This window comes from Oryx dammah, unplaced genomic scaffold, assembly GCF_014754425.2.
Source record: "Oryx dammah isolate SB20612 unplaced genomic scaffold, SCBI_Odam_1.1 HiC_scaffold_22, whole genome shotgun sequence".
In the NCBI taxonomy this organism is placed as follows: Eukaryota; Metazoa; Chordata; class Mammalia; order Artiodactyla; family Bovidae; genus Oryx; species Oryx dammah.
Genome location: NW_024070206.1, coordinates 41,624,471 through 41,639,208, shown reverse-complemented (window position 1 = coordinate 41,639,208; position 14,738 = coordinate 41,624,471). Strand labels below are relative to the sequence as shown.

The 14,738-nt window shown below is 38.6% G+C and overlaps 1 protein-coding gene and 1 long non-coding RNA gene across 3 annotated transcripts in view; both read right to left on the bottom strand.

Annotated features, from left to right (window-relative positions):
* KIAA1328 (KIAA1328 ortholog) overlaps positions 1 to 14,738 on the bottom strand; it is a 413,466-nt gene that overhangs the window by 171,402 nt on the left and 227,326 nt on the right. The window lies entirely within an intron of this gene.
* On the bottom strand, positions 11,853 to 13,285 carry LOC120881213. Its single transcript, XR_005725247.1, has 2 exons — positions 13,063 to 13,285; positions 11,853 to 12,805 (listed from the first exon to the last, which is right to left on the bottom strand). It is a non-coding gene; the product is annotated as an uncharacterized LOC120881213 (long non-coding RNA).

Here is a 14,738-nt window from a genome sequence, read left to right as displayed (position 1 = left end):
TGTATATTGTCACCCTGCTTATTTAACTTATATGCAGAGTACATCATGAGAAATGCTGGACTGGAAGAAGCAGAAGCTGGAATCAAGATTGCCGGGAGAAACATCAATCACCTCAGATATGCAGATGACACCATCCTTATGGCAGAAAGTGAAGAGGAGCTAAAAAGCCTCTTGATGAAAGTGAAAGAGGAGAGCGAAAAAGTTGGCTTAAAGCTCAACATTCAGAAAATGAAGATCATGGCATCCGATCCCATCACTTCATGGGAAATAGATGGGGAAACAGTGGAAACAGTATCAGACTTTATTTTGGGGGGCTCCGAAATCACTGCAGATGGTGACTGCAGCCATGAAATTAAAAGATGCTTACTCCTTGGAAGGAAAGCTGTGATCAACCTAGATAGTATAGTCAAAAGCAGAGACATTACTTTGCCCACTAAGGTCTGTCTAGTCAAGGCTATGGTTTTTCCTGTGGTCATGTATGGATGTGAGAGTTGGACTGTGAAGAAAGCTGAGTGCCGAAGAATTGATGCTTTTGAACTGTGGTGTTGGAGAAGACTCTTGAGAGTCCCTTGGACTGCAAGGAGATCCAACCAGTCCATTATGAAGGAGATCAACTCTGGGATTTCTTTGGAAGGAATGATGCTAAAGCTGAAACTCCAGTACTTTGGCCACCTCATGCGAAGAGTTTACTCATTGGAAAAGACTCTGATGCTGGGAGGGATTGGGGGCAGGAGGAGAAGGGGATGACTGAGGATGAGATGGCTGGATGGCATCACGGACTCGACGGATGTGAGTCTGAGTGAACTCCGGGAGATGATGGTGAACGGGGAGGCCTGGCGTGCTGTGATTTTTGGGGTCGCAAGGAGTCAGACACGACTGAGTGACTGAACTGAACTGATGCGAAGAACTGACTCATGTGAAAAGACCCTGATGCTGGTAAAGATTGAAGGCAGGAGGAGAAGGGGATGGTAGAGAATGAGATGGTTGGATGGCATCACCAACTGATGGACATGAATTTGAGCAGGTTCCAGAAGTTGGTGATGGACAGGGAAGCCTGGTGTGCTGCAGTCCATGGGGTCGCAAAGAGTTGGACACGACTGAGTGACTGAACTTAACTAAAGGATAAATGATGGAATTATTTACAAAGGACCTTGGATACTAGGTCTATTCAGTCGTGCCCAACTCTTCGCGACCCTGTAGACTGTAGCCTGCCAGGCTCCTCTGTGCCTGGTATTTTCCAGGCAAGAATACTGGAGTAGGTTTCCATTTCCTTCTCTAAGTGAGGGATCAAACCTGCATCTCTTACATCTCCTGCATTGGCAGGCAGGCTCTTTACCACTAGGACCACCTGTGAAGACCAAAAAGGAGACCTTAAATGAGCTATTACAAATACATTCAAAGATGCCATGGAAAACATGACAGAAACGTAAAAAATATTTTTTAAACATGGAATTTCTAGAAAAGAGAAATACAATGTATCAAATGAAATTTTCACTTCATGAAATTAATAATACACTAGATACCTGCACAAGAAAAGGTCTGTGATCATGAAGATATAGAGTGACAAACTATCCAAAATGAAGCAGAGAGAAAAAGAAGATATGTGGATCAGTGAGAGAGAGGGGAGAGGGGAGAGGAGAAAGAAACAGAATACTGGGAACATTTGTAAAATATCAAACAACCTAATGTTATTATGTATTTGTGTTTTCATATATACACATGTATGTATGTATACATATATACACACGGAGTACCAGAAGAAAACAATGGGGTGGGGGTGGGACAATAGACAACTGTCTTGAAGGAATAATGGCCTGAATTTTTTCAAATTTGATGAATAAGTTCAATAAAGCCTGTGTGGGAAAAATATTAAAACAATCATACGCAGGTGCTACAGGTTGTCCAAAACCCACTGCCAATGCAAGAGATGTAAGAGACATGGGTTTGATTTCTAGGTCAGGAAGATCCCCTGGAGATGGCCATTGGAGCCCACCATTCCAGTTCCTCCCTGGTGGGTCAGATGGTAAGGAGTCTAACCTCAATGTGGGAGACCTGGGTTCAATCCCTGGGTGGAGAAGATCCCCTGGAGAAGGAAATGGCAACCCACTCCAGTATTCTTGCCTGGAAAATCCCATGGATGGAGGAGCCTGGCAGGCTACAGTCCATGGGGTCTCAAAGAGTCCGACACGACTGACCGGTTTCACTCACTCCAATATTCTTGCCTGGAGAATCCCATGGACAGAGAAGCCTGGTGCAGACCATGGGGTTGCAAAGAGTCTGACATGACTGAAGCAACTTAGCACTAGCACATCAATGCACATCATAATAAAACAACTGAAAACTAGTGAACAGAAAAAAAATAAACTCAATAATAACCACAGAAACAGGAAACATTACATACAGAACATTAATTATGGGAGACTCTTACTAGAAATGATGCAAGCCAAAAGGCAAAGTGACATCTTCAAAGAGCTAATAAAACTGTCAACCTAAAATTCTATATCCAGTGAAAATATCTTTCAGAAACAAAGAGGAAATGATTTTTCGTTCCTCAGTAAAACAAAAGCTATGATAATTCACTGACAGCAAACCTGCACTACATGAAATGTCAAAGAAGTTTTCCAGCAGGGAAAACACCAGAGAGGAATCTGAATCGACTGGAAGAAACTTAAAATGCTACAATTAGTAACTTAGTTGCAAATGATCACTAAGCAGATAATATAAAAGGCTTTCCTTTCTCATTAATTGATCTCTTTAAGAGACAACTGATTGCTTAATGCAGTAGTACTATAATGTATTTTAAACATATGGAGAAGCAAAATGTTTCACAACAATAGCACAAGGAGAGAAGCATCCTGATATAGGTTTATATATATAACATGGAATAATAGTATTTGAAAAGTAGAATGGGCTTCCCTGGTGGATCAGATAGTAAAGAATTCACCTGCAATGCAGACCCAGGTTCAGTCCCTGGGTTGTGAAGATCCCCTGGAGAAGGGAATGGCTATCCACTCAAATATTCTTGCCTGGAAATTCCATGGACATAGGATTCTGGGGGGCTATAGTCCATGGCATTGCAAAGAGCTGTACATGACCGAGCGATTAAACACTTGGTGCCTAACACATTGTTGAGAGTAATAATAAATACATAAAGTAAAATGTAGTAAGTTAAAGGTGAACATGGTAAAACTTACAACCACTGGAAAACAAAACATATAAGCACAGCTAATAAGTCAATATTGGAGATAAATCCTAAAACATAAAAAATTAACCTAAAGGAAAAGAACAAAAAGAAAAAGTACAGATGGGAAAGAGAAATTAAACAGCCACATGGTAGATTGAAACACAAACACATCAACAATTATAACAAATGTAAATGAACTTAAATGCTCCAAATCAAACAACAAGGTTCTTGGATTGGATAAAAAAGCAAGACTGCATTATATGCTGTCTACAAGAAACTCATACAAAATAAAAAGACAGGGACAGATTAAAAGTAAACTTAATAGAAAAGGATGTACCATTCAAACACAAGTAAAAAGAAAGTTGGAATGGTTTTGTGGATGCTAGACAAAGTAGACTTCAGAACAATAAAACTGCTATGGAAAAATGCAGACTTTTCATAATGATAACGAGTTTAGTTCACCAAAGTATCAAAGCAATCCAGTGAGTATGCAACTAGTAACAGAGTTTAAAAATAAGAAGGAAAAATGAAAAAATGAAATTGCAAAATAGAAAACAAACAATAAAAGTTAGAGATTTCAACACTGTCAGTAAGTGATAGAGGAAGAAGACAAAAAATCAATAGGGTTATCAAAGACAAATGAGACTATCAATTCTGTGCTCAGTTGCTCAGTGGTGTCCAACTCTTTATGGCCTCGCCATGGACTGTAGTCCACCAGCCTCCTCTCTGTCCATGGGATTTTCCAGGCAAGAATACTGGAGTGGATTGTCGTTTCCTACTCCAAGGGATCTTCCCAACTCAGGGACCAAACCCACATCTCTCAAGTCTCCTGCACTGGCAGATGGATTCTTTACCACCTGGGAAGTCCGACTAACAACTAATTCAACCTAATTCATATTCATTTGAAGTGTGCTTGAAAAAACTACCAATAAACTTGTACACCGAACCATAAAAACAAGTTTCAACATATCAAAAAGAACTGACATTGAGACAAATAAGCTAAATAAGAAATCAATAACAGAAAGCTATCTGGAAAATCACCAATTATTTTAAAATTCAGCAATATACTTCTAAATATTCTATGGGTTAAAGAACCCATAAAGGAAATTAAAAGTATTTTAAACTGAATGAAAATGAACACATAATACATCAAAGTTTAGGGGATTCACTTAAAATGATGTATAGAGGGAAATTTACAGCCCTAAACACCTATTTTGGAAAATAAGAAAGATCTCAAATCAATAACATGAGTTTCCATATTAGGAAGCTAGAAAAAGAAGAATATACTAAACCCATGGCAATCAGGACAGAAATAATAAAGATCAGAGCAGAATGAATGAAGTATAACAGATAAAAAATGAAAACAAAAGCAAATTCTTTGAAAAGGTGAAACTTTCCATAGACTGATCCAGAGAGAAAAACTATAGTATTAGAAATGAGAGATACCACTACACATCCAAGTCATTAAAAAGATAGCAAACAAATACGAATAACTTCATGCCAATAAATTTGACAACCTAGGTAAACAAATTGCTTTAAGGACACAAATTGCGAAAACAGATCAAGAGAAAACAGAACACTTATTTGCTCTAAATCAATTAAACAAATTGAATTTGTAACTAAAAACTTCTCAAAAAGATTACTTCAGGCTCAGATGGTTTTATTGACAAATTCTCTCAAAATTTAAGTAAAAAGTAATGCCAACCTACACAAAGTCGTTCATGAGATAGAGGAAAGAGGAACATGGGCAACTTTGTGTGGCTGATAAAAAAAACTAAAGACATTACAAGAAAGCTATTAACCACGATCTTTTAAGAACATGAATGCAAAAATTCTTATTAAAATGTTACCAAGTTAAATGTAACAATAAAAAAATAATAATATAAATGACCAAATGGAACTTAGAAAAGGTAGATTGGCCTAACAATTGAAAATCAATACACTATTCTAACAGGAAAAAAAGATAATTGAATGATCACATTGATAGAAGCAAAAAAATAATTTGAGAAAACTCAGCAACCATTCAGCAAATTATAAGAAAGAAATTTTCTTAATTAGCTAAAGGGTACTTCCACAAAATCCATAGCTACAGTCAGACTTAATGATGAAAGAAATAATGCACGTCAGATGATATTGGGAAAAAAAGAAGAATGCCCACTCTTAGCACATCTCTTTGCATCTCTTCAGCACTGTATTAGAGATCCTAGCCAGTGCAATAAGGAAAATGAATGAATGGCACCGAGTTTGGAAATTAGGAAATAAAACTGCCATGATATAAAGACAGCATGATCATATATGGAGAAAATCATAGTTTAGCAAGGTCATAGGGAATAAAGGCAATATACACAAATAAGGTATATTTCTATGCTAGAAAATTAACAATTTTAGAAGTTGAAGCAACAATACTATTTACAGTAACATCTCAGATGTGCAATAATTTAGAGAGAAGTTTAACAAAATATGTGCATTATCATACCATGAAAATTAAAAAGTACTACTGACAAAAACTGAAGAAGACCTGAATATATGGAGAGATTATATCCATGGATCAAAAGACTTAATACAGTTAAGGTGTCACTTTTTCCCAACTTGATTTACAGTTTCAATGAAATCCCAGTATATTCATTAGTAGATGTTGACAAGTTTAATCTGAAATCTATATGGAAATTCAATGGAACTAGAATAGCAAAAACAATTTCAAAGACAAAGAATAAAGCTGAAGGACTTATACTGCTTAATTTCAGAATTTATTATGAAGCTATGTATTGAAGGCATTGTGGCATTAGGATGAGAGAGAGAACCGGAAAACGGTAATAAGTCCAGCAATGGATTCACATATATGTGATCTACTGTCTCTTGACAAATGTACTATATTAGTTTTCTAATGTTGTGTAACAGATTACCATAGAGTTAGAAGTTTAAAACAACATATACTCATTATCTCCCAATGTCTGTTAACTGGGTGCTCTGCTGAGAATCCTAAAAGACTTCAATTAAAGTATTCAGTTCAGTCACTCAGTCGTGTCCGACTCTTTGCAACCCCATGGACTGCAGCACACCAGGCCTCCCTGTCCATCACCAACTCCAAGAGTTCACTCAAACTCATGTCCATCGAGTCGGTGATGCCATCCAGCCATCTCATCCTCTGTTGGCCCCTTCTCCTCCTGCCCCCAATCCCACCCAGCATCAGAGTCTTTTCCAATGAGTCAACTCTTTGCATGAGGTAGCCAAAGTATTGGAGTTTCAGCTTCAGCATCAGTCCTTCCAAAGAACACCCAGGACTGATCTCCTTTAGAATGGACTGGTTGGATCTCCTTGCAGTCCAAGGGACTCTCAAGAGTCTTCTCCAACACCACAGTTCAAAAGCATCAATTCTTTGGTGCTCAGCTTTCTTCACAGTCCAACTCTCACATCCATACATGACCACTGGAAAAACCACAGCCTTGACTAGACGGAACTTTGTTGGTGAAGTAACGTCTCTGCTTTTGAATATGCTATCTAGGTTGGTCATAACTTTCCTTCCAAGGAGTAAGCATTGGCCATGATCAAATATGAGGCTTGCAGTCCTCTTTCTAACCCACATAGTTGTTGGCAGATTCACATCCTTGCAGTTGTAGAATCCATGAAGGCTTGCTTCTTTTGATCAAGCACGATAAAGTTTTTTACAGAGAGGACCCCCTCTCTCTTTTAAGGACTTCTGCTTGGTTGTATCAGGCTACTCAGGCTCTCCTTTTTGATTAACTCAGATCTACTAACTTGGAGCCTTAAATCTATCTGCAAAATTCTTTGACCTTTGTCACATTCTGTTGGCTGGATGCCAGTTGCAAGTTCCACTCCTACTCAAAAGGAAGGAACTGTACAAGGATATTTTACATCGGTGGTTACCTTAGTATGTGTCTATCACAAGGAGGAAGGTAACTCAATGGGGGAAAAGATAGAATAGTCAACAAACGGTCCTGGGCCACAGAAGAGCCATAAGGAAAAAATAAAATTTCAACCCTTATATCACTCCACATGCAAAAATTAACTCATATGGAGTTATAGACCTAAACATAAAAACGAAGCTAAAATTCTGAAGAAAATATGAGATAATTTATGTATCTATATAGTAGACAAAATATAGTCTTCATATTTGTTCAAATATTTTTAGCAAATAAAAATACAGGACTCCTGGGAGCTTCCCTGGTGGTCCAGTGGTAAGGAATTGCCTATCAGTGCAGGAGATATGGGTTCCATCCCTGATCCAGGAAGATCCCACATGCCTCAGAGTAACTAAGCCCAAGAGCCACAACGGCTAAGCCTGTGTGCTGCAGCTACTGAAGCCTAAATGCCCTAAAGCCCATGCCCCACAACAAGAAAAGCCACTGCAAGGAGGAGCTCACGCCCTGCAAGGAGGAGACCGTGCCCCACAACAAGAAAAGCCACTGCAAGGATGAGCTCACACACCACAACTGGAGAGTAGGACCTGCTCACCACAACCAGAGCAAGCTCAAGCAGCACGGAAGACCCAGAACAGCCAAAGAAAGAAATTAAAAAAAAAAAAATACAGGAATCCTAATTAAATTTGAAATTCAGATAAGCAAACAAATAACTTTTTAGTATACATGTGTTCCAAATATTACATGAGACATACCAACATTTTTCCTTCCCTGGTGGCTCAGACAGTAAAGAATCCATCTGCATTGTGGGAGAGCTGGGTTCAATCCCTGAGCTGGGAAGATCCCTGGGAGAAGAGAACAGCTACCCACTCCAGTATTCTTGCCTGGAGAACTCCCATGGACAGAGAAGCCTGGAGGCTACAGTTTATGGTGTTGCAAAGAGTTGGACATGACTGAGCAACTAAGCACAGCACAGGACACATCACTGAGTTCATGATCTGCACACTAGTTTAATATTAAAATCATGGTATAATGTGTGATATTTCAACAACAGTTTGTCATTTTTACCCCAAAACTGTATTAAAATCTGTTACAATTTTTAAATTACATGATTTTTACCAATAACTGAGTTACTGTAGTGACACTGTTCTAATTTTTAATCAAGCCTGTTTTTAAATTATGATTTTATATTATTAGCTAAATTAGGAAAGTAAACTTCTTTATTTAAAATTTTATTTTACATATAGTGAAACAGGCTTGATTGATTTATAATACTGTGTTAGTTCTGGTATATAATAAAGTGATTCAGGTATATATATGTATACACACATATACAGTCACATACATATTCTTTTTTAGATTCTTTTCCATTATAGGTTATTACAAGATAATTAATATAGTCCCTATGCAATACAAGAAAATCCTAGTTGTTTATCTATTTTATATACAGTGGTATGTATCTGTTAAATCCATACTCCTAATTAATCCCCTGATCAGGACACCCTTTTCTGAAGACAGAAGTCCTTTATTACTATGAATCAAATGGTGATGATGGAAGTGATTCTAAAGAAATAAAGGCCAAGGGATCATATTAGCTTTACTTCATAATAGTTTTACTTAAAAGTGTGATGCCTCATTTCTTGAGTTCAGTTTTGTGGCCATAAATGATGGCAAAGTGCTAAAATCACAGTATGTTATCTCCTGAGATATTCTGGCTAAAGAGGCAATGTAATTATTACAACTTAGGAAGTACTTACATATATACATAAAGAAATCATTTAAAGACCCAAAGCCTTTTGAAATAAAGAGTATTGATCCAACAGAGGCAGTGAACAATGGTCACAAATAATTGTTAGGATTTCATAGGATTATGAGGTGGCAATATGGTTTGCTAAGTACAGAGAGACCACATACAACTGGTGGAACAAGTGAAAGACTGTATCAAAAGCGTCTGCATGATGTTGCGTAAACCTGTAGAAAATACAATAGCTCCACTTACTAGACACTATAGCTTGACATGGCTATGCAGGAACTGGCTAGTAAAATTCAAAAAATCCACAGACAAAAAACTAGCAAAGTGTTTGTCATTGGAAGCTGAAGAATGAACATGTATGTACCTCTAACATGGCAGCTTTTCTAAAGTACATGTGCAATTTAAAAATCACGATATGAAGAAAGAGCATTTTAGGGCTTCACTGTCAACATACATAATCAACTTTGAACAGTATAAAACTAAGAAGGCTTACATTATCCATAAATGAGGTTTGACAGCACAGCAGCAATAGGAAAACATTTTGGACCATGCATCAAATTATAAATAAACATATTCATTCCTTCACCTAAAACGTTTTACTATTAAAAAAACCAGATGAATTAAATACTTTGCTTAGCAACATATTAAAAATGTGAATTTTACAAAGACAAATGCATAAAATTTGAGTTTATTCTATTTATATCTAATATAGAAGCCAACCGCTAACAACATACAACAACTATTATATACTGAGGCATGACAACTATAGAAAAGTTCTGTTGGAAATTTGAAACACATCTTAAGTGTTTCTGAAACATAAGAAACTACTTTGGTCTCAATTTTCATAAGATAGGAACTGGAGAGCCAATCTAGCTTCAGTTCAGTTCAGTTCAGTCACTAAGTCCTGTCAAACTCTTTGTGACTGCATGGTGGTACACCAGGCCTCCCTGTCCATCACCAACTCCTGGAGTACACTCAAACTCATGTCCATTCAGTCAGTGATACCATCCAACCATCTCATCCTCTGTCATCCCCTTCTTCTCCCACCTTCAATCTTTCCCAGCATCAAGGTCTTTTCAAATGAGTCAGTTCTTCACATGAGGTGGCCAAAGTATTGGAGTTTCAGCTTCAGCATCAGTCCTTCCAATGAATATTCAGGACTGATTTCCTTGAGGATGGACTGGTTGGATCTCTTTGCAGTCCAAGGGCCTCTCAAGAGTCTTCCTCAACACCACAGTTCAAAAGTATCAATTCTTTGGCATTCAGCTTTCTTTATAGTCCAACTCTCACATCCATACACGACTACTGGAAAAACCATAGCTTTGAATAGATGGACCTTTCTTCGCAAAGTAATGTCTCTGATTTTTAATATGCTGTCTAGGTTGGTCATAACTTTTCTTTCAAGGAGTAAGCGTCTTTTAATTTCATGGCTGCAGTCATCATCAGTGATTTAGGAGCCTCCCAAAATAAAGTATGCACTGTTTCCATTGTTTCCCCATCTATTTGCCATGAAGGGATGGGACCAGATGCCATGATGTTAGTTTTCTGAATGTTGGGTTTTAAGCCAACTTTTTCACTCTCCTCTTTCACTGTCATCAAGAGGCTCTTTAATTCTTCGCTTTCTGCCATAAGAGTGGTGTCATCTGCATATCTGAAGTGATTGATATTTCTCCTGGCAATCTTGATTCCAGTTTGTGCTTCATCCAGCCTGGCATTTTGCATGATGTACTCTGCATATAAGTTAAATAAGCAGGGTGACAATATACAGCCTTGATGGACTCCTTTTCCTATTTGGAACCAGTCTGTTGTTCCATGTCCAGTTCTAACTGTTGCTTCCTGACCTGCATATAGGTTTCTCAAGAGGCAGGTCAGGTGGTCTGGTATTCCCATGTCTTAAAGAATTTTCCACAATTTGTTGTGATCCACACAGTCAAAAGCTTTGGCACAGTCAATAAAGCAGAAACAGATGTTTTTCTGGAACTCTCTTGCTTTTTCGATGATCCAGCAGATGTTGGCAATTTGATCTCTGGTTCCTCTGCCTTTTCTAAATCCAGCTTGAACATCTGGAAGTTCACGGTTCATGTACTACTGAAGACTGCCTTGGAGAATTTTGAGCATTATTTTACTAGCGTGTCAGATGAGTGCAACTGTGCGGTAGTTTGAGCATTCTTTGGCATTGCCTTTCTTTGGGATTGGATGAAAACTGACCTTTTCCAGTCCTGTGGCCACTGCTGAGTTTTCCAAATTTGCTGATATATTGAATGCAGCACTTTCACAGCATCATCTTTTAGGATTTGAAATAGCTCAACTGGAATTCCATCACCTCCACTAGCTTTCTTCGTAGCGATGCTTCCTAAGACCCACGTGACTTCATATTCCAGGATGTCTGGCTCTAGGTGAGTGATCACACCATCATGATTATCTGGGTCATGAAGATCTTTTCTGTATAGTTCTTCTGTGTATTCTTGCCACCTCTTCTTAATATCTTCTGCTTCTGTTAGGTCCATACCATTTCTGTCCTTTATCGAGCCCATCTTTGCATGAAATGTTCCCTTGGTATCTCTAATTTTCTTGAAGAGATCTCTAGTCTTTCCCATTCTGTTGTTTTCCTCTATTTCTTTGCACTGATCACTGAGGAAGGATTTATTCTCTCTCCTTGCTATTCTCTGGAACTTTGCATTCAAATGGGTATATCTTTCCTTTTCTCCTTTGCTTTTCACTTCTCTTTTATTCACAACCTAGCTTATTTTACTTGGAGAAGGCAATGGCAACCCACTCCAATACTCTTGCCTGGAAAATCCCACGGACGGAGGAGCCTGGTAGGCTGCAGTCCATGGGGTCATGACAAGTCGTCGTGGCTGAGTGACTTTGATTTCACTTTTCACTTTCATGCATTGGAGAAGGAAATGGCAACCCACTCCAGTGTTCTTGCCTGGAAGATCTCAGGGATGGAGGAGCCTGGTGGGCTGCCGTCTATGGGGTCGCACAGAGTCGGATACAACTGAAGCAACTGCAGCTGCAGCAGCAGCTTATTTTACTGATACTGGCTTTTTTTTTTTTTATATTTTTTAATACTTCTTTGCAAAGTAGAAATCCAACATGGTCTTCAATGGCAGATTGGACTGAAGAGCAAAAATGAATGGCAGTACTTGGGAAGAGCAATGTCACTAGGGATTATGTCATATTCCATAATTTCAATAAAAATTTATGATTATCGTGATATTACACATCTGTGAAAAATTAACATTGAACTCTTCTCAACTTAGATGTTTCAAATTTTATTTTCCATCAAAAGAAGATCCATGCATACATAGAAAATCTATTTCTTTTATTGAAAGAATTTAAATTTAACTACAGTTTTGAAGAATTGTTGAAACTGGTTAATGATGAAGGAAACATACCACCCCTTTCTTCATTCTGGACAAAAAGTTAAAAGTTAGGAATGAATAATCTAAGCCTATTGAAAGTGCTTTAAAATCTTTTCTTCCATTCCTAGCAGTATTATGTGATATTTCTCTGAGTGTTAATAAAAGAAGACAGAAATAATTTAAATACATATTGTTACCTACGAGTATCATATTGCCTCTGCAAATAAGACTGTATAGGTTCTGAATGAAGGAGTAAGCTTATGTATCATATTAATATTAAAAACTTTCAAAATTAACAAACATAGTATTATTGATGGGAGAAGGCAATGGCAACCCACTCCAGTACCCTTGCCTGGAAAATCCCATGGACGGAGGAGCCTCCTGGGCTGCAGTCCATGGGCTTGAGACTGAGCAACTTCACTTTCACTTTCCACTTTCATGTATTGGAGAAGGAAATGGCAACCCACTCCAGTGTTCTTGCCTGGAAAATCCCAGGGATGGCGGAGCCTGGTGGGCTTCCGTCTATGGGGTCGCACAGAGTCGGACATGACTGAAGCGACTTAGCAGCAGCAGCAGCAGTATTATTGATATAGCTGGCGCTCATTCAAAGTAAGTATGGGAACTTCAGTGCTCAGCTTTCTTCACAGTCCAACTCTCACATCTATACATGACCACTGGAAAAACCATAGCCTTGACTAGACGGACCTTAGTCAGCAAAGTAATGTCTCTGCTTTTCAATATGTTATCTAGGTTGGTCATAACTTTTCTTCCAAGGAGTAAGAGTCTTTTAATTTCATGGCTGCAGTCACCATATGCAGTGATTTTGGAACCCACAGAGATGAACAAAAATAATGAAAACTGGTTCCTTTAATCATAGACATGTATTTTCATATATACATTTTTTAATGTTATGACTGCAAACAAGAAAAAGCGACATAATAGTCATTCTCTTATCTTAATCACCTGTACACACACTTTTGATGAATTTTTAAGAAAACTTATGTTGTGTCTATTCAGATTATGTTTACTAAAATATAATTTATGTCTACTGAAAGTTTAAAGAAAATTTTATCTCACATTTCATTTTATAGTATTTAACTTTTATTAAGTTTTTTTTTTTTTTCCAGTTTTAGTCCATCAGTTCAGTTCAGTTCAGATCAGGTGCTCAGTCGTGTCCGACTCTTTGCGACCCCACGAATCGCAGCACGCCAGGCCTCCCTGTCCATCACCAACTCCCGGGGTTCACTCAGGCTCACATCTATCGAGTCAGTGATGCCATCCAGCCATCTCATCCTCTGTCATCCCCTGCTCCTGCCCCCAATCTCTCCCAGCATCAGAGTCTTTTCCAATGAGTCAACTCTTCACATGAGGTGGCCAAAGTACTGGAGTTTCAGCTTTAGCATCGTTCCTTCCAAAGAACACCCAGGGCTGATCTCCTTTAGAATGGACTGGTTGGATCTCCTCGCAGTCCAAGGGACTCTCAAGAGTCTTCTCCAACACCACAGTTCAAAAGCATCAATTCTTCAGTGCTCAGCTTTCCTCACAGTCCAACTCTCACATCTATACTTGACCACTGGAAAAACCATAACCTTGACTAGACGGACCTTAGTTGGCAAAGTAATGTCTCTGCTTTTCAATATGTTATCTAGGTTGGTCATAACTTTTCTTCCAAGGAGTAAGCGTCTTTTAATTTCATGGCTGCAGTCACCATGTGCAGTGATTTTGGAACCCACAGTGATGAACAAAAATAATGAAAACCGGTTCCTTTAATCATAGACAGTTTATTCAGCAAGGCTTGATCCAAATCATCTAGAACAGGGGTCTCCAACAATTGGGCCACTGACCACTGGTCTGTGGCCTCTTAGGAACTGGGCCACACAGCAGGAGGTGAGCAGCGAGCAAGTGAGAGAAACTTCACCTGTACCTACAGCCGCTTCGCCTCACTCCAATTACTGCCTGAGCTCCTCCTCCTGTAAGATCAGCTGAGGCATCAGATTCTCATAGGAGCATGAACCCTACTGTGAACTGCACATGTGAGGGATCCAGGATGTACACTCCTTATGAGAATCATCCCAACACCATCACCCCCCACTCCCTGAGCTTGTGGAAAAATTGTCTTCCATGAAACTAGTCCCTGGTGCCAAAAAGGTTGGGGACTGCTGATCCAGAATACAGCCAGTCTGTTATAATACTTTCTTGAAAAGTTTGCTTTGTCCCAACATAATTTATATATTAGAGAATAATATATGCAAATTTCATGTTTGCTTCTCAACAGTTCTTTCTGTGAAAACCATATCTGAACACAAAAGACTGTACCTAGCTGAACTGAGACTCATAGGAATTTATAAAATGCACACCCCTGAAATAAGCACCAGTTACCTCAATTCCTCAAGGGTGTAACATTACAAAGCTGTGTTTCGCTATCCTTTTATTAATACCTTGTGGACTTTTCAACATAAGAAAACAATTAACATCCCCCAAATGTCTAAGCATCCTGGCTCAAAAACATCAAGCAGTACATGCAAAAGCAAAGTTTCAAGTACTGAGGAGCAGAT